Source organism: Diadema antillarum, unplaced genomic scaffold, assembly GCF_040938485.1.
Source record: "Diadema antillarum isolate AM-2024a unplaced genomic scaffold, OU_Dant_1.0 seq00001151_RagTag, whole genome shotgun sequence".
NCBI classification, from domain to species: domain Eukaryota; kingdom Metazoa; phylum Echinodermata; class Echinoidea; order Diadematoida; family Diadematidae; genus Diadema; species Diadema antillarum.
Genome location: NW_027271962.1, coordinates 214,019 through 234,004, shown reverse-complemented (window position 1 = coordinate 234,004; position 19,986 = coordinate 214,019).

Sequence of the window (19,986 nt, the reverse complement as noted above, 5' to 3'; positions counted from 1 at the left end):
TAGCTTCATACATCATGCAAATTACAGATGGGCATGAAGCGATGTAACTATCAGTTAAATAAGTAAATACCTTGGAATGACTGGCAAAGTTCTTCTATAGCTAGACCCCACTTGCTGAAAATGTTCGTGACTCCATATAGGGTCCTAGCTGCATTGCAGTCATCGTCACCGCCGTCCATCATGATGAATAGCCGCGCTACTGTATAGCTATATACGTACATAAACGTGTGATGTACGTGTGTGTGTGAGGCGCAGTAGTGGCCGCGCCCGGCGGCGGGCGGGGCGATCGATTGCGACGAAGGATATACATGCAGGCCCGCTGATTGGTTCATGACTATCACATGACTTTTGCCCATCAATTTCTAAACAACGATGTTTAATCGTTTGGACAATCATTCCGAATTGTTTTTAAACAACCACTGTTTAAGGCAATCAAGCTCCGATTTTCTATATTTAAACAACATTGTTTAGAATTTTAAACAACAATATTTTAAACAACGAAATTTTACACAGCGTTCTAACAGTGTACTATACCAAAAAAAAAAAGTGTTGGAGAAAAAGTGGAGTCTCTTCGCAATTTGTGCGAATAGCATATGGGTTCTATAGCAAGACAAACCCTAACGCTAACCCTTAGCATTTCACTGGCTCTGATGTTCCGTGCTCCACGCCGCTCTTCCATAGGGTTTGGATATGGAGACCAAAGAAGAGGCTCTTGATTTTAAGAATTTTGAACTGTATTTCAGAGGAAATTTTGAAATCTTGTATGCAACTTGGCGGTAATCGTGTATGGAATAATAAGTTTTTTTTTCTTCTTCAAATCTCCTTATTATCAATACCTTCGGACTGAATATTAATATCTCATAAAAAAGGTAATATTTAACAATCTTGCGTATATCAAGTGCATAATATTGTTTGCCGGGTTTAATACTCAATTATCAAATCTTTCGAATTTAGTACTTGGTAATTGCGTGTTTCTGCCTGTTTAGTCAGTTTTACAGTTAAAGAGGTACATTTTTTTTACTACATTCCTTCGTGTGTCCTATATAAATTTATATTCTTTGCACATTGTGCCAAGGAGGTTTAAGAACCTCCTTGATTGTACGCACAATTGCTGCTGAAAATATTGGACGGGCAGCGCATTGCTGCTGGCTATAGGTATGTTGTATTTTAGGAATGATGCATTAAACAGAAGTGCTGTCATAGGTCAAAGCAATTTATCAACACCTGCGGTAGAGTGCATAACTTCTCGGCAGCATCCACCGGGCATGGGCAAAAGAAAAGATTCTCGTTTCTTCTCCTTCTCTGACACCCCCCCCCCCCCCCCCCCCCCCCCCCCCCCCCATGCTACTGTCAAGGACGCGTAATCCCGGCACGTAATGCGTAATTTGCCAAAGCGGGTAACGTTTCTTTATTCAAATCATGGAACTTCCATGTTCAAATGAAGCCTTTCGACCGTCGAATATCACGCAAAAAATGCATGTAAAGCTCGGGGCTGTTGCTATGCTGTACAGGGATCCGCAGTGACACGCCGGAGCTGACTTTTATTTTGAACATATCAAAAGAAAAAAAAAAACACCTGCTCCAGCGTATCTCTGCGAAACTACTGCAAACAAAGACCGTCAAACTTGGTGATTGTTATGAACTATTCTTAAGCATTAGCAACGGATCCGAACGCATCTCCATTTTTGTTTAATTCGTTCGGGAATTCGTTGTCTCGATAGGCCTTTAGAGAAGGAGCGAAATCTCTTCGCACTTTGTGCAAATTTTTCGTAGATTCATTGCATGACAATTCTTGAATGCTTACAGACATTCCACTGTCTTTGGCAATGACAGTGCTCTAAGCCGCTCTTTTACAGAGTTTGAATATATCACGGAGACCTCCGTTCAGAAGAAATGTGGAAATCCTGTGTGGGCCTTGGGGGTAATAATTATGGCGGCGAACAAATCCCTTCAGTTTTTCTTCATAAAAAATCGATCAACTACCTTGCGCACAAAATGGCTTCGTTGGGGAAGTTTAGAACTTGAATGTGAAATATTTCTAATTATGAAATGTAATTGGCTAAAGCAGGGCCCTACTTTTGTGTATACTTAATTATCATGTTACAGTTAACGATCCGAAGTATGCCTACATTTTTTTTTAACTGATTTTTGTTCACGTGTCCTGTTCTCTATGCACATTGCTGCCGAAAGTATTGAAAGGGGCATCGAACTGCTGCTCGTTCGGTTCACTGTGATTGGGAACTACGCATACTTAAACAGGAACGCTGTGTTTCGTCAAAGCAACTCATCAACACCTGCGATAGATCTCATCAATTCTTCCCTGCACGGAGCAACATTCGTCATTTAGAACTTAAGATAGGGATTTTCAACTTTTCGTCGAGGCGGCACACTGATATGTTTGTCAGACATTTCAAATCCATCCGTCACATGAATTTGAATTTAGCATGTCCAAAAGTCCTTGTGTACGAAATATTAACGCCATTAGTCATTTAGAAGCCAAAACAAGAATTTTTAAGCCCTATAATTGTTTCTTCATGGCGGCCATGATATTGGAATTCAGGATAGGGGCCGACCCAGTGGTCATGTCTTTTGGATCCGGCATTTTTTTTCTTTTTAGCGCCCCCAAAATACCTCTGAGAAAAAAAAAATCATACTCTCCGCCGATGCATCATCTCGACCAATCTTTATAGCTACATTATCTGCGCCACTACCAGTCTTATTATATACATACCAACAGCATGCATGAATTCCTGAATCTATAATGCCTAATACATCTAAGAAGCATGCTATGTTTGGCACTTTTCCAGACATAAGGAATCTGCAATAAACATTTGAATCGAGCACACCATTTCTAATTGTCCATTTTGCTACTCGTCCATTTATTTCCATTTGCTTTTCATCCATTTATACTACCGTGTATAAGGTTTGGAATAAATCGTTCCATAGTATAGAAGTGACTAATTACTGTACTTGCTTCATTCAAATAGCTAACAAATCAGAGATTCCGTTAGATTTTCCATTACTCAGCTCAAACTGCACGTATATAGGATAACCCCCTGTCAGATAAACCCTTGCAATGTCGAATGTCGAAAAAGATTCTATACTGAGAATAGATTCTTTGATATCATGCGAAATCAATGCTCACTCATTCTCGGTTGCTGTTTGTATGCTAATTTCTAACCGGGGGCTTCAAGTATACTGATAAAAGATAATTCATGCACTGACATTGCAACGCCCTGACTCATCTCTAACCCATTGAAAGTGCTTTTGTTCTTCTTTGGAAGCCCCCAGTTATGGCTGGCTGCCATAAGCTATACAGTGCTCTGAAGTCATTTATCTATAGGGCGGCTTGCCCTCGGGAGTGCTGACATCGCTACACACTATCTGTAAAGGGGGTATCTCACTGAGCGGCGAACGTTGGCAAACGCAGCGAATTTGGGATTTTGCCAGGGTTCGTAAAGGGGGTATCTCACTGAGCGACGAACGTTTGCGAACGTAGCGAATTTGGGAATTCGCCAGGGTTCGTAAACGGTTGCAAAAGGTTCGTTAATATTCTCAAGCAAGTTCGCAAACGGTTTTTATTGTCGCAAACAGTTTTTCTTGTCGCAAAGAAATTTTGAACATGTTCAAAATTTCTTCGCGAACCTTTGCGAATTTGTATTTTCGCTAACAGTTGCAAACATTCGCAAACATTCGCAAAACACTCGTAAGAATTCGCAAACGGTCGTAATACGGTGTCGCTAACGTTTTATTCGATTCGCCACTGCTAGCGAACAAGTCTTATGTGAAAGCTCCTGAAACAGGCAAGGTTTCTTGAAGCTCTTGACATCTCCATCATGTAATTGCTGCAAAAGCTTTTCATTGTAATTACCAAAGTCTGTCCTCTGCAACAACCACTTTTTGATCCAAACAGTCTTTCTTTTCTTCTTCCTTTCTTGTTTTTCTTCATCTTCTTTCTCTTCTTTCAATAGGGGAGAACAACTTTTTCTACTAACACGCATAAGAAAGAATATCGATATTTTTATGTATATACAAAAAATGGGCCCTTTCGGGCATTTCGTCGGCGTTTTCACGAACCGACGCTATTTCGTTTTTGAGCGAAAATGCAGTTCTGAGAAACTCGCGTTTAAAGATCTCACAAGTTTTAGACAACGTTTTCAATGACTTTTCCTGTCCTGTGTGTGAAAATTTTGACAGGGTGATGAGAGTGGAAGTTGTTCTTCCTATCCATAGTGTAATTTTAGTGTGAATTCAAAAAATTTACGATATTTCTGTCTTCAAACTCACTGCGTCGGTTCGTAAATCCATCGTTTCTTGCGCGCACCATAGGTTATGTACTTAAGCGCGGGTCTCACGAACCGACGTAAGTTGTATTACGCCGGTTCGTGAGACTCGCGCTGTAGGGCCTGTACAATAGGTAACGTGCAATACGCGTGTATTTACGAACCGTCGCTATTTCATTTTCGTATGTGTTTACATACAAATACTATTAGGGCTATACCTGCTTATCAACGATAACCTTATTAATTGAAATTAATTGTCATGTAATGATTGTTGTGATGATTACAATACATTTAGTGATAATTAAGATGATAATACAAGCCAGTTTCTCTTAACTGTTCTAAAAAGAGCCTGTTGTCATTGTTTTCATCTTCATTTAGTACACGCATGTATTGTTATTATAGCTGTGGTTGATCGTTCCAAAGATTTCTTTGCCCCCCCTTTTTTGTGGATATATTATTATTTAACACTTTTGCATTTGGACATCTATCATTTGGTAATACATGTATTCGGTATACTGTGTTTCATATTTTTTTACTTTTTACTGTTTTTTTTTTACTTAATTAACTTACTTTTTCATTTTTTCACATTATTTTTAATTCAAATTCAGTTCACTTCTTTCATAATAATTATGAATGTTTGTTCTAAGATGAAGGATACCGCTAAATCTAGGGAAAAAGACGTGCCAGTCAGTAATAATTACTTGTATTTACTCATCTTTCATACTCATGCATGCACTCTGTTATTTCTTTCTCTGAAATAATATATTAATTTCTTTATTTCTTATTATTCCACATATTTGTGACATTTACTTTGTCACAATTTTTATCAGTGTCATTATTGTCATTTGGCTCGCATGTGAATTCACTCATAATTCCTCATTTTCCATCTTTCTCTTTCCTGCTCAACAGATTCTATGATAGTTGCACCTGATCATATAAAAACATAAACTCATCCTGCATGCACTCTTCGAAACTGATAAACTCCTAAAAATACATGAATATCAACACTATCAGAATTTCAAGCTTCATTTTAGATATATAATAATGGTCATGTTTTATTATGCCTTTTGCAGCAATATATTGAAGAGGTACATTATGTAATCAAAAAAACATAGGTCCTCAATAAAATATCAAATTTGAATTATTCAGAGATGAGTAATGACAATGGGAAGGATAACAATTGTGGAAGAGCTCCATAAATCAATACATATCTAATGGCAAATGGAGATGGAATCAAGATTCAAGAATATGTGTAATTCAAGTTCATTATTATATCAGTTCTTGTGTGTTCACAAAAAGAGGAACACAGTTCGAACATGCACACCAAATCTTACATCGTACATTTACATCTATAGAGTGCGGACGAAACATATACAAGAGAAAGAATAACATTCTCAAATTAATATATCAAGCATAACTACATGTATGTATATGACCACACAAAGATGTTGCTGCATATGCATGAAGCTTGAGAGTGCTGCAACACCCATATGCTCAGATAAAAACTTGATGTGTATCATACAAAAGAGAAGAGGTACTGCATGTACATGTAGTTACACTATTCACAGGACAGTAGAGAAAAAGCACGAGAGAGGGAAATGGGTGTCTAAAATAGGTCGATGTAAGGAGTGCCAAGCCAATTAAGTCTCTAATAGAAGTCATACATATATAAGGAAATAAATTAATCACAACATAAATGATCATGCTCGTGTTAACCTTAATTAGCATCTAAAAATGTGTGTAGAAAGCCCATAATATCAGCCTTTCGCCCCAAAGGCTTGTTACATATGAGAAAAGAGAAATTTTGGCCGACCCCCCCCCCCCCCTCCCTGTGAATCCTTAATCCACCAGTACTATAAACACATTCTGAGAATGTGTTTTAGTACATGTACTAGCAAATTCACAAGAGGGGTGGGAAAATTCAGCCAAAATTGTGTGTGGCTAAAATAATTAAAAAGAAAGGTCATCAGCAAAACTACGGGGTGGATGCAGACGAATTTTCATGTGATGACTAAAAAAAATGCAGCTAAAGGAAAAAAAAAAAAGACGGCGGAGAGGGGCCAAGGCTAATTTGACTCCCCTCCCCCCCCCACCAAAAAAACAAACAAACAAACAAACACCACTGTTTTACAGTACCTTTAAAGGACTCTTAATTTTTTGTTTGTAAAAAACAAACGTCTCGAAGTAAAGAATTCCATATTGTAGGCGAAATGTAGACCGATACAGTGTATGAAGTGTACATCCCAAGCTATTAAAGAAAAAAAAAACAGATTATGAATATCATTTAAAGTAAGAATTTCAGTGTGTTTAATCATCTTTAGTTGAGTTGCAAATGACATGTACATATTTAATAAGAGCAGTAAACTTCGAAGCGCCCCCAAGCCCTTCTATACTTAATTATTCATGTGTAAAGGTAGCGCCAGGGCACTCCGGTGGTCTAGTGGTTATGACGCTGGTCTAGTAATCCAGAGGTCGTGGGTTCGAATCCTGCTTGGGCTGCCTGTGATTTTTTTTTTTTTTTTTCACAGCAGCCTACAAACTGCACACTGCAGTTGCGTGCGTTACTACGGATGGAGACAAATGAATAATCTATTATTTTAATATACGATGTTTGACATCCTTATTGCAATCACTTTCTTTAATTGTAGATTTAAAGACATAATGAATTATTATTAAAAGAAATCAAATTTCTGTATTTTGTTGTGAGTTTGCATGGGAACATACACGTATCATAATTTACAATTTTAGTTAGATAAAGAACATCTTATAACAGAACTGTCTAGTGATGGTTGAATAATTATGTCAATTTGTTATAAGTCCTATCATTTACATGGAGTGCATGTTCCCATGTTTATAAGAATCATACGTGACACATTCAAAGTGGGTTGAAGACAACAAAATAATAAATAAAAGAATAAAGGAGAATAGAACTTAATCTGATTACAGCATCATCTAAATATTGCCAATGTGCACTTAGAAATCTATCAAGATTTATCACAAGGTTATGATTACCACACAAAACCTTCAAGATTTATTATCATGAAATACATACCAATGAACACTTAAAAAAAATCTAACATTCCATATCCACATGAAGCTTTCCTTGATATAAATGTCTCTCTGTAGTGTTATAAAAGTGTAGCAAAATTGTAATTACGACATCACAGAATGGAATGCATTGTTTTCACCTTCAATCTTAGGATCTCCTTTCATGTTTCCACTTTACAATCACATTTCACTGTAGATATACCGTCCTTATGTTGTCGCCCTTCATCCCAATTTCTCCCTTCTATCCTATCTGTAGATTGTCTTCTTTCCTAAGCCATTGTATTCACATTCCTTGATGATCAGCACGATGCTGTACTTTTTTCTTCTTCTCTGAAACAGTCCAGCTCTTCGCTACTGCATGGCATCAGTCATCTGAAAGAAAAGACGGAAATTAAGAACTTTCGATTAAAATCAAACATCATGATACAAGATACAACTTTCATTTTGAGAAAAAGAAATTAGCCAACTAAACTGTAGTTGAAATTATTTTGCTCTATTTATATTAAACATAAAACAAAACGGTATACAGGATCAAAGAATGTCAAAAAAATACTGCTGTGTTTGATGCATATTCAAATTGTCTCGCCTTTTACATATTTTAATGATGCAAGATCTTATGTCTAGCACTTAGTAAGTCTCATGTTGAATTTAAATTATTATTCACATGAATAAATCTGCATGTCCTTGTAAACAAGGCATTGCTTTGAAAAAGCTGAATATTACTAATTGCATTTGGGAAAGAGTCTACGACAATCAAACTTGTTTATTATCAGAGACTTTAACATCTTAATTAGACCTAGACTCTACATTACCATTGTATTCACATCCGTTGGTGATGTACACGACCCTGTACTTTTCCTTTTCTTTTCTGAGACAGTCCAGTTCTTCGCTACTACATGGCACCAGTCATCTGAAAGAAAAGAAAGAAATTAAGAACTTTTGATTAAAATCAAACATCATGGCACAAGATACAACTTTAATTTTGAGAAGAAAAAAAAAATCAGCCAACAAAACTGAAGTTGAAATTATTTTGCTCTATTTATATTAAACATAAAACAAAATGGTAGGCCAATGCAGGATCAAAGAATGTCAAAAAATGCTGCTGTTCGTATTTGATGCATATTCAAATTGTCTCTTCATTTACACATTTTACTGATGCAAGATATTATGTTTAGCCCTTGGTATGTCTCATGTAGAAATTGAATTATCATTCACATGAATATAAATCTACATGTATTTGTAAACAAGGCATTGCATTGAAATAGCTGAATATTACTACATGTACCTGCATTTGGGAAACAGTCTATGACAATCAAACCTGTTTCTTATCAGAGACTGTAACATCTTAATTAGACCTAGACTCTACATTATCATTCAGCTTTTAAAGGTATTAACCATTCACCTATAAAACACTGGCATTGTCATGTGCATCATATTTCTTTGATACTGCACATATTTTCATGAAGTCTGCACAAGAATGCAAATAAAACACGTCTGCTGTTTGGTATTTATGAAACAAAAATCACTAACCCGGAAGTCCTTGGCCTTAGGAATAACACGTGGCGAGTTAGTAGGAATTGACGTTGAAATAGAATAAGAATAGATCTACTAAATAGGCCTTTGCCTCATGAATGTCTGGTCTAATTATAGACTAAGTGAAGTCTAGACCTTTCACTTTTAAGTTACCAGTGGTTCACAAAATTTATATTATAGATCTAGACTACATCTAGATCTAGGCATCTAACAGGAACGGCGCAGTGTTTTCAAAAGTGTGGGGGCCCACTTCCGGGTTTCATGAGCTAACAAAGTGATGACACCTTATGTATTCCTTTGTATGGTGCACAAAAAGTGTGGGGGCCCGAGCCCCCACGGCCCCCACGGCTGCGCCGGCCCTGTCTAATACTATTAGATCTTGGCAACTTTTGTCTTTGTGACACGAAATTAACACGTCACGGATGATATTGCGGCGATATCCAACAGGATGACAGTACCACTATTACTGACTCAGTAAGTTGACATAGATAACTAACATCAACTTGTTAACGTACGTTAGAGATGGCACCATATACAATAACCGGTGACACTGACACTGACAGATCTAACGACTACGTTTAGACTAACGTTAAAGAGTTAGACTCGCCATCTCAGTAAGTCGGCCAAAGACAAAGTCAATACAGGGCTAAGTCAGTGTTACTGTTATGTTAGGCCTAACAAATGTTAACGGGTACTCGGTTAGGTTAGGTTCACCAGGACTCAAGAGTCCTGGTTAAATCAGTCGAGGGACATTTCTTAGAAGTCCTTCGATTCCAAGAATAAAAAGGGTGAAAGAACAAAGGGAAAAAAGGAAAGAAGAAAGGACAAAAGATTATGTATGGATGCTGTGGAAATCGACAGCGCTACTGTATCACTATCAATCACGCGTGAATATGTAAACGCCATTTGGTTGGGCCGCATTCACAAGTTTTAGGGAAAAAAAGCCCCACCGCTGTGCTTCAAAGGTACTCCACTCGAACTAACGTTAGACATAATGTCACATATCTACACACAGTACGGTACTAGGGCTGAATTCACAAGTATACTATAACACTGCACTGTACAGGAAAGCCACCTAACCTGTAGAGTACTACTCGTAGTGTTTATGTATCACTACACTAGACCACATACTGTCATAGATGACATCTACACCAACGCTGCACACTGGCACTGGTCCGACGGTCCCTGACCAGGAAAAATTACTGTTGGACACTGACCAGTAACTTTTTCAGGAATGGACCAGTAAAAATTGGGGGAAAAATGGGTGGACTCTACCTACTATTACCACTAGTCTAGATGTAGATCTAGAGCTAGACTATAGACTCTGTGTTAATTTGACTTGGTCTTAGACTTCAGCTGATCTTAGTTTTAGTAACTGGCATTACAAGTAGTCTTAACTTAGACTTAATAGTTAAACTTGAAAGTTAAAGTCTAACATGAAACATGTCTAACTTTATTCTTTACTCTTCCTTTGAGTTTTACTTTTAGACTTTTTACTTGTTTTTTTAGTTTAGTAGGCCTACTTTGTCAATCTCATGATTTCATTTTCAACTCAAGTCAAGGCATAGCCACGAGTGTCTTCGAGACTTTGACATCTTGCATGTCTTGCACACAGACGTTACGACTACGTCTACAGTACTCAGTAGTCTCAGAAGTAACGACATAAGTTGAAAAGAAACTATAAATAATATGATTTGGGATCTAATTTGAAATTGGATGGCGTTTACAGACTAGGCTTCATAAGCATCACGCGATTGAATACATGGGACTACACTCTACCGCAATTAATGGTTATGGTAGTCCAACTGAAACTGTTATTTTGAGCATGATTTTAATAGGATTATAGCTTACCATTCACTTCACTCGTGGACAGTGGGCTGGCTTAGGTCGTCATTCATCTTTCAGATGGTTTGGTTCTCACTCTGAGATCTGGATTAGGGCCAAAACCTAATTCTAGGCCAGTAAGTTGAACAAAGCTCAAAATAATGCAACTGCGACGGTTCGTAAAACCCGCATTGCACTTCACCCTAGCAATTCGGGTTTCACGAACCGGCGTATCTTTACTGCGTCGGTTCGTGAAACTCCTTTTTCTCAATTTCTCGATATTTCGAGTACCGTCGTTTTTTTCTTTCTTTGATAAAATTAAGAATAATTAATTTTGTGATCTAAAATTTCGGGATTTGGTAGAGTTTTGAAAGCACTTTCATTTGGTACCAATATCTCGATTTTGAAAATTTTGACCAAAATCGAAATAGCGTCGGTTCGTGAAAACGCCGACGATTTATCCCCTATTGGCCAGAGTCAAACCTTGGTTATCAACAGATATGAGTTATATTATATGATTACACCAATATGAAACTGGCCAATAGGGGATAGCAGCAACATTTACAAGCGATATTCCTCTATTATGGAAAATACACAAATTTCCAAATACATCCCCAAATAGGCCGTTTTGGGCATTTATCCCCTATTGGCTATGGTCAAACCTTGTTTATGAACATTTATGAGTTATTTGACGTCAGTTATAGTAATGTAAACCTTGCCAAAAGGGCAAAACAGCTTTTTCTACTAACACATATAACTCAAGTACAAAAAAAAAATCGATATTTTCATGTTTATCACAAAAAGGGAACTTTCGGGCATTTATCCCCTATTGGCCAGAGTCAAACCTTGGTTATCAACAGATATGAGTTATATAATATAATTATACCAATATGAAACTGGCCAATAGGGGGATAGCAGCAACAATTACAAGCGATATTCCTCTATTATGGAAAATACACAAATTTCCAAATACATCCCCAAATAGGCCGTTTTGGGCATTTATCCCCTATTGGCTATGGTCAAACCTTGTTTATTAACATTTATGAGTTATTTGACGTCAGTTATACTAATGTAAACCTTGCCAAAAGGGGAAACAGCTTTTTCTACTAACACATTTAACTCACTTTGATTTACTTTGTTTTTGGATGTTTCAGTCATTCAAACCCGATTTTCATCAAATGAACTTTAAATTCCTCTTTAAATGATATGCTCTGTACTATATCATAAGTGTTTTCTTGGTATCTTGCAAAAAGTTAAAAGACCAATTCTCATCTCCACCAATACTGTACCACCCCTTTAAGGGAAAAGGAGTGGAGAAGAAGAGCATGGATGGAAAGCTTGAAGGGAGAATAGTTGAAAGTTATGGAAAAGGCTATACAATGGTACATGTATCAGAGAGTTGTGAAATAACATGATCGCTTAAATCTAATGACACCTGATTGGAATAAACATCATACATTGGAAAATGTTTGATTTTTTTCTAATTTTAAAATTAGTACATTGTATCAAAAGTGTTGTATTTGTCTTTCAGACCCCCCTCACTCTCTTATTTCTAAAACGTCTTTCTCTTCTCCCGTCTCTCCATACATCATAAGTATTTGTTCAAAATACAAGCTCTCTCTATCTCTCTTGACTTCCTCTCATATCACATGATTTCTGTTTCTAAGACCCCCTCTCTATATACATTGTATGTACATGTATTGATTTTATTTCTCAGACCCCAACCCCCTCTGTTATACTAGGCCTAGGTGTTTCAAAAAACATTTCCCACTTTTGATTCTTAATAATTCAAAAACTATTTATCAGATAACACTGTCATTGATATGAGTGATAGCTGAATAGTGTACAGTTTGGTTGGAGGTGGTTTAAATATGAAAGTATGAATCAGTTTCATGAAATTCATGATTAATTTCACAGTTTAGGTTCCAGATTTTGCTCTATTTTCAACCCTCTGTACAAAATTTCACTTTGCACAGGGGTCAATGGGTGTGTATGGGAGTGTGTGGTTAACACCCTGACAATGGTCCTGAACAATGGCCAGGCTTTGAATGCTTCATTATTTATTCATGAGAAATTCCACTATCACAACTAGTCTTTATTCAGCCTCTAGCAGTATCTGTGTAAAGTCAAACGCCTGCCAATACTGTCGTTGAGTCGCGACAGTGCTCTCCTTACTTCTGAAAAACGAAATTACAATGAATACCTTCTGTTCTATCGTAAACATGGTGACACGAAGCAAAGAAATCAATTGGACTATACACTTGTGTATATGGAGCCTTAAATAAATCTACTGTGAAACAAATCGCCCCAATGATAAATGCTGCTGAACTCTTTACCAAAAATAATATCTTTTTATCAAAAAAAGCGAAAAATTTGTCAACTATCTAATTAGTAGACAATTGTATTAAAATGAGGAACTTTAGATCATTTATGCTTATTTATATCCCAAATTTAGTGATATGTGAAGCAAAATTTGAAAATGATAGCCAGCTGGAATGAAATGTGGTGTTTGCAAGCACATGGAAACATGTGCTTACTTTTTCCATGTGCATACATTTTACCCTTTACCGTGCATGAATTCAGACTAGCAGTGCCCAGGGCAATCCACATGAATTATTGATTAAGCATTCATGTGCCAGGGAGCGCGAGACTGACGCCTAGTCAACAGGTGGTTCAGGCATGTCCATTGTTCATGGCCATTGTCAGCACACACTCACATACACATCATTGGTTCTTGTGCAAAGTTCAATTTTTGTACAGAGGGTTAAAATTTGACCAAAATCTGAAACCTTACTTCAAAATCAATCTGAGATCTAATGAAACTGATTTATGCTTTCACATTCAAATTACCTTCAACAAAATTGTACACTATTCAACTATTACTCATATTAATGACAGTTTCATCGGATGAATAGGTTTTGCACTATTAATGATCAAAAGTGGGAAATGTTTTTTGAAACACCTAGTATCTGTTGCTATTAAAGGCCCTAAATCTATCTTCATACTGATGGTATATTATTCTGTTTCTCAAACCTGCCCCTCTTTTCTTCATACTAGTTTCAAAGACTCACTCTGCATATTCATTTTTCCGACCTCTTTCGATCCCCTCCTTTTTTCAAATGCATGACTCGTGTATTTTTCCCTTCCTCGATCATTGCTTGATCATACAATTTATTTGTTTCTCATACGCGCTCTCTGTCTCTCCCCCTTCTCTCTTTCTGATTCTTAAACTTTACAATGTTTGTTTACAAGACCACTTATTACTCTCTACATTGAAACATGTACGGTCACATGTTGTGAAGGAAAATTACACCACTGTTGCATGAAGTCATTATGCACTTTATTCACTTCTTTATGTTCAAGCACTTTTTCTTTTCATGAAGGTACAGATGTAATCTGATCCTCCAATATCCAAGAAGTATTGTAATACAAACTAGAACTATCACTCGATGTGATTAATATCCCTAAAACTAAACAATGAGGCAGTTAGCTCAACAGGCAATGATTACTTTGTAAGCTTTTCTTTGAAAAAAAAATACCATGACAATGTAATTTTCAACATTGAATAAAATTAACAGTAATGTGTTATTTTGCTCACTGATAGTCACATGTGCCATATCTCGTCAAGTGCTCAAAACTTGAGTTAGTAAAGTAAGCAAATCAGCAATTTCTATACGATTTTCATTAAAAAATACTGTTACCATGTCAACTCAATGTTTTACATATATAAAAAAATGAAGTTTGCACAAGTATATGTCATAGCTGTCACATATGCCAAATTTCAAGTCAAATGCTCAAAATCTGAGGGAGTTAGGTGAATTCATATCATTGTATGATTTTCTTTCAAAATATGCTGTCACCATGTGTAGAGCCCACTAATGTCAACAATAATCGACCAGTATATAGAGTCATAACAACCACTAATGTGATTGTCGTATCGTCAAGCTATATGCTCACTTGACGACAGTCTTCTGCATTTACACTCCCTTAATTCAGTCAGATCATTTGATTTTCTTTATTCCGAGTGGTTCCCTATCGACGCGTTCTCTTACTCTTTTCTTTAATCTGTTGATACACGTATATCTCAATTTTATATTCGGATGTACACACTGCATGTTTCATTCTCTTGTAAACAAAAAGAAATGACTGTATTTCATTTTTGTAATATCATAATCGATGCAGAAAATTCTTAATAAATTCATTTGAATTGGGATCGCATGTAATGTCATAACAACCACTAATATCATCATAACACGTCGACGACAAATGTCATAATGGCCATAACACGTCGACAACTGTCAAAATCGGATTAACCACAAATGTCATAACACGTCGACGACAAAATGTTGAAATCAAATTAATCACAAAATGTCATGCGTCGCAAATGTCATAACGCGTCGACCACATATGTAAAATGTCAAATTTTTCAAATTTACTTCAAATGTCATAACGCGAACAAAATATAGAGACGGGGCACAAGAGAGGGATGCTCCCCCTCTCGATCCGCGATTGCGTCAGCCACAAATGTCAAAATCGGATTAATCACAAATGTCATAACACCTCGACCAGAAATGTCAAAATTTCCTAATTTACTGCAAATGTCATAACGTTTCACAGGGGAAGATCCAGGAATTCCGTAAAGGGAAGGCGCCTTTTCAAAATCAAAAGCTTGCGCAACCAGCTTCCTTTTATTTCATTTTATTTCTTTTTGTTATAGCAAAAGTAGGAGAGGGGCGCCGCGCCGCCTCTCTCAGAACCGCGACTGCGTCAACCACAAGTTGATGGCAAAACCCAGTCCTTGCATTACAGGGAGGCGACTTTTCAAAACTACAAGCTGGCGCAACTCCTCCCCCCCCCCCCCCCCCCCCGCCGCCCGCGATTTTTTTTTTTCCGTAACCCTAACGCGTCGAAATTGCCCATTGTGTCACTTGAGCAAAGACTATCAGTGTGCAAGTTGGTTTTTGTACGCATGTGCGTGGACTGCATGACTTGGGCAGTTAGGCGTTGAGTTTGTACTGTTACACACAGTACCATTGGCATGGTCGTCTGCTAACTACAGAATCAGATTACAATGTGAGAATGAGACGCCGTCCTTCAAACAGAAGCATAACGGGTTTGTGTGTATGGGTATGTGTGTGTGTGTGAGTGTGTGTGTGTGTGTGTGTGTGTGTGTGTGTGTGTGCGTGTGTGTATGTGTGTGTTTCCACTTCACATGTCATCAGCATCGCGTTCGCCTTTGTAGGTATTTCTGTGGTTTTGATCGCCGTCTACTGACATTTTTCCTGTGTCTACTGGGCTCACACGGGTAAATAATTCCCCTTAGAAAAAATTCTGTAAAACAGCTGGAAGAAATGAGATGTTTCATCTTCACTAACCAGGATAAGTGAGATATACCCTGTCATCCATCAAATTTCCCAGGTGGGTTCTTCGGCTTAAATTCTGTCCAAGGGTCTGCAAAGCCAAACTACGAGTTCTCTTCACTCAAAAAATCACATCTTTTCTGTACATGCAGCCAATGAAATAAAGTCTCCTCAAATTCAATCAGAAAAGCTTTCATCTTCCAACCAAAATGCAGTTTGTAGAAGAATTCATACTCAATATTTACAGCTATTCAGTTTTTGCCAAACTATATCATTGATTTTAAATTAATTCTTCTTCATTTATTTTGGTATCTTTGGTACGAATTTGTGAAGGGGTCTGGGACATTCCATTTTATTTGTACAGGTGTGAGCCCAATTAGGATGCATGCAAACTCGACGTCGTCATCAATATCTTGCAAAAAAAGTAAATTGGAAATCCAATTGAAGCTTGGAATAAATTATAATCAAAGTATTATATATCTAGGTCTACAGCTGCAGCGATTGCTATTGTTATCAATATTAATCATGTCTATTAACCCCCACAAAATCAGATTTGAAGTAGTTTGCAGGCACAAACCCTTGTTGGTCGTAAAGGAGTCTGCGCCAAGACTACTATATGCACCACTTCGGCACTGTCCTATAGGCCCTGTGTTGTAGCTTCTCCCTTGTTGGGAGTAGCCTTTAAACAAGGCGACTCGCTCTGCGTGCCCCCGTATAGCGCGTTTACCCCACAAACCTGTTGGCCGGCGAGTGGAGCGAGCCGCCTTTATCCACTCGTTCAGGGATGTGTACTTTTGTCGTTGTTGTTGCTTTATATTCTTTGACAAATTTGCGTACAAATTTGACGCAGAAAATACACACGGCACCAAGGCAAGCCTCGTTAATATTAAGTAACTATGTAGAATAAGAATAGTTACTTAATATTAACGAGGCTTGCCTTGGTGCCGTGTGTATTTTCTGCGTCAAATTTGTACGCAAATTTGTCAAAGAATATAAAGCAACAACAACGACAAAAGTACACATCCCTGAACGAGTGGATAAAGGCGGCTCGCTCCACTCACCGGCCAACAGGTTTGTGGGGTAAACGCGCTATACGGGGGCACGCAGAGCGAGTCGCCTTGTTTAAAGGCTATGTTGGGAGAGGCTGCAGTGCAGTGGTGCGTGTATTAGTCTTGGCACATGCAGACTCCTAATACGACCAACAAGGGTTTGTGCCTGCAAACTAGATTTGAAGTGGGCATTGGGTCTTGGGTAACATGGATGAACTACTGGGTTAATTTGGGTTTATCCTCCAACTTCACGATGATTCAGAAAGGCGTAGTATAGGCTCCTTAGGCCTATTGTTCAGGTTCATGTAATCAAGATATGTGATTACATTCTCGTGAAATAACATCCAATATGAAGATGGGGGAGGGAAGAGAAACTGGGGTAGAGCTAGTAATCATCGATTTTGATCGATAAAATCTCTCTATAAATTTAATCAGCTTTACAAAGGCATTTTGAATCGGCATTTAAAAATAAAAAAAAGTCCTATGTCCAACAAAATCAATTTATTTTCCCAGTCCATACATGTACAAAATTGCTCTAGTATCACGATTTGAATTGCTCTATCAATAATTTTTTTGATGTTCACTTGCATTGCCAACCCTATCGAGTCCTTCTCATCACGTACCATCGTCACCTCTACCACCACGACCATCATTGAAGGAAACCAAAACCCAAAAAGAAATATGGATTGAGTGAAAGCAGCCACATTAGTAGAACACATTACTGAAAGTATAAGGAATATCGGGCAATCGATGCAAAAGTTATGAATATTTAACGTTTTGATGTTTGAACCACTGGCTGCATATAACATCATGTGTGGGCAACAACATAAAGAAAAAAGAAAACAAGCATGTTTTCACTTTTCTTGAGTAATGGAAGAGCATTTGATTAACCACTTTCAGAAAGTAGGGGGAATGATTACTACCCTTAACAAAAATTTTGTCAGTATCAATTAAGTTGAGGGAATGTGTAATTTTATTGATTTTTTTTGTGTGTGGAATTCTCTTTATATTTCCTTTACATTGTTGTCCACTAAAGACGTCACGGTCTCTATAGTAATCTCTTTTTTCAGTGATTACAATACCAAAAATATAAAAACGAATAACTTGCATCGATTGTCCGATTTTTCCTCAAACTTTCACTGATGTGTAACGCTAATATTGTTGCGTTCACTCAATCCATATTGTTCTTTGGGTTTTGGTTTCTTAACAACTGCACTCATCACTTATACCATAATTGCTTTTATTAGATTACCATGCACGACCATAAACATCATTTCTATCATTTCACAACTGGATATCATCTTATCATCATCACCACGATTATCACTCGTATTACCATCGTATACATATCACCACAAGCAATATATCTTCCACCACTATCAATACTTTTTTTTCATGTCATCAATCCATCAACAACAACTTCACGAAATCTCTTTCAGAGTTTTCTGCATCATCACCATTATCCTCAGTCTAAATAAGCATTGCGACTGGCAATATATTCCTACTCGATCCCTTCCTCCAATGCCCACATGGCCTAGCACCCTTAATTGAATTGATGAAGAGAAACGATTGAATATTAAAACACTGATTTTTGTTTGTTTGTGTGTTTGCTTGTTTGTTTGTAAGAACACTAGCCGCATTCACACGTACACAATAGCTGGTTACCGAGCGCGCTCCAAAACTCGAGTTCTTGTTATACTCGCAACTTTTTATAAAATTCATGATCGATATATCATAGAAACAAACACCTGGCTTTAACTGGTATCAGATTCCCAGGTGGGTTCATGACTTTAAAAATGTGTATAAACCATTTGTTGTCGACCGACACCCAAAAAGGGAAGCCATGCGTGATTTGTTGTCTCAAAGTCGTGCAGTATCGTACACATAAAGAGTGATGAGATATTAGAGCTGTGATAGAAGTTTACCAGTATGAAGTTTATCAATATCAGCATAACCATATTATGTGAGAGAGAGAGAAAAAAAAAATCCAACCCACCAGCTCCGATTCTCAAGTAAAACACATTTGTAGACGAGATTTGAAACGATCGTTTTATAATGTGTTATTTGGCACAAAATAATTTCCCTTATTTTCAAAAATGGTAATCGATAACCAAATGAAAATCACTTTGCCAGATATTAGCCAAATTTAAGATCTTTTCATTAAGTTGGCGCAACGAGCATCAGTTCAGAGTCACAGGGGCTACTTTCGAGTTTTTATGAAATACATTCATAGGAAACTGATAACTACAAGTTTGAACAATGATAGCACCCATTATTATGGTTACAGTTCGTTATCTACAAGGTTCGTTATTCAGAAGATTCTTTTTTCCGAAGGTTCGTTATTCATAAGATTCGTTATTCAGAAGGTTCTTTATTCCGAAGGTTCGCTATTCCGAAGTTTCGTTTTTCAAAGGTTCGTTAATCCGAAAATGAGTTGAGTTGAGTTGAGTTTATTTTTTGTTTTTCAGCAAGGCCGTGTTTCACATAGAATAACAAAGTATACAAACACACGGCGAAAATGCAAACATATGCAATGATATACAACAAATAACAAACACAGAACAAGTTGCAAAGAGAGTACAAAATGAAACAAAGCTCGTTATTCCGAAGGTTCGTTACGGACCCTATTTCATTGTCGGATCAACAAACCTTCGGAATAACGAACCCTGTTTTATTTTCGGATTAGCGAACCTTCGGAATAACGAACCGTATTTTATTTTCGAATGAACGAGCCTTCGGAAAGCGAACCCTAGTTTTTTTTTTTTTTTCGGATAAACGAACCTTCGGAATAACTAACCTGCGGAATAACGTCACAAATATTCGGATTAACATACCCTTTTTGATTTTCGGATTAACGAACCTTTGGAATAACGAATATCCGAAACACAC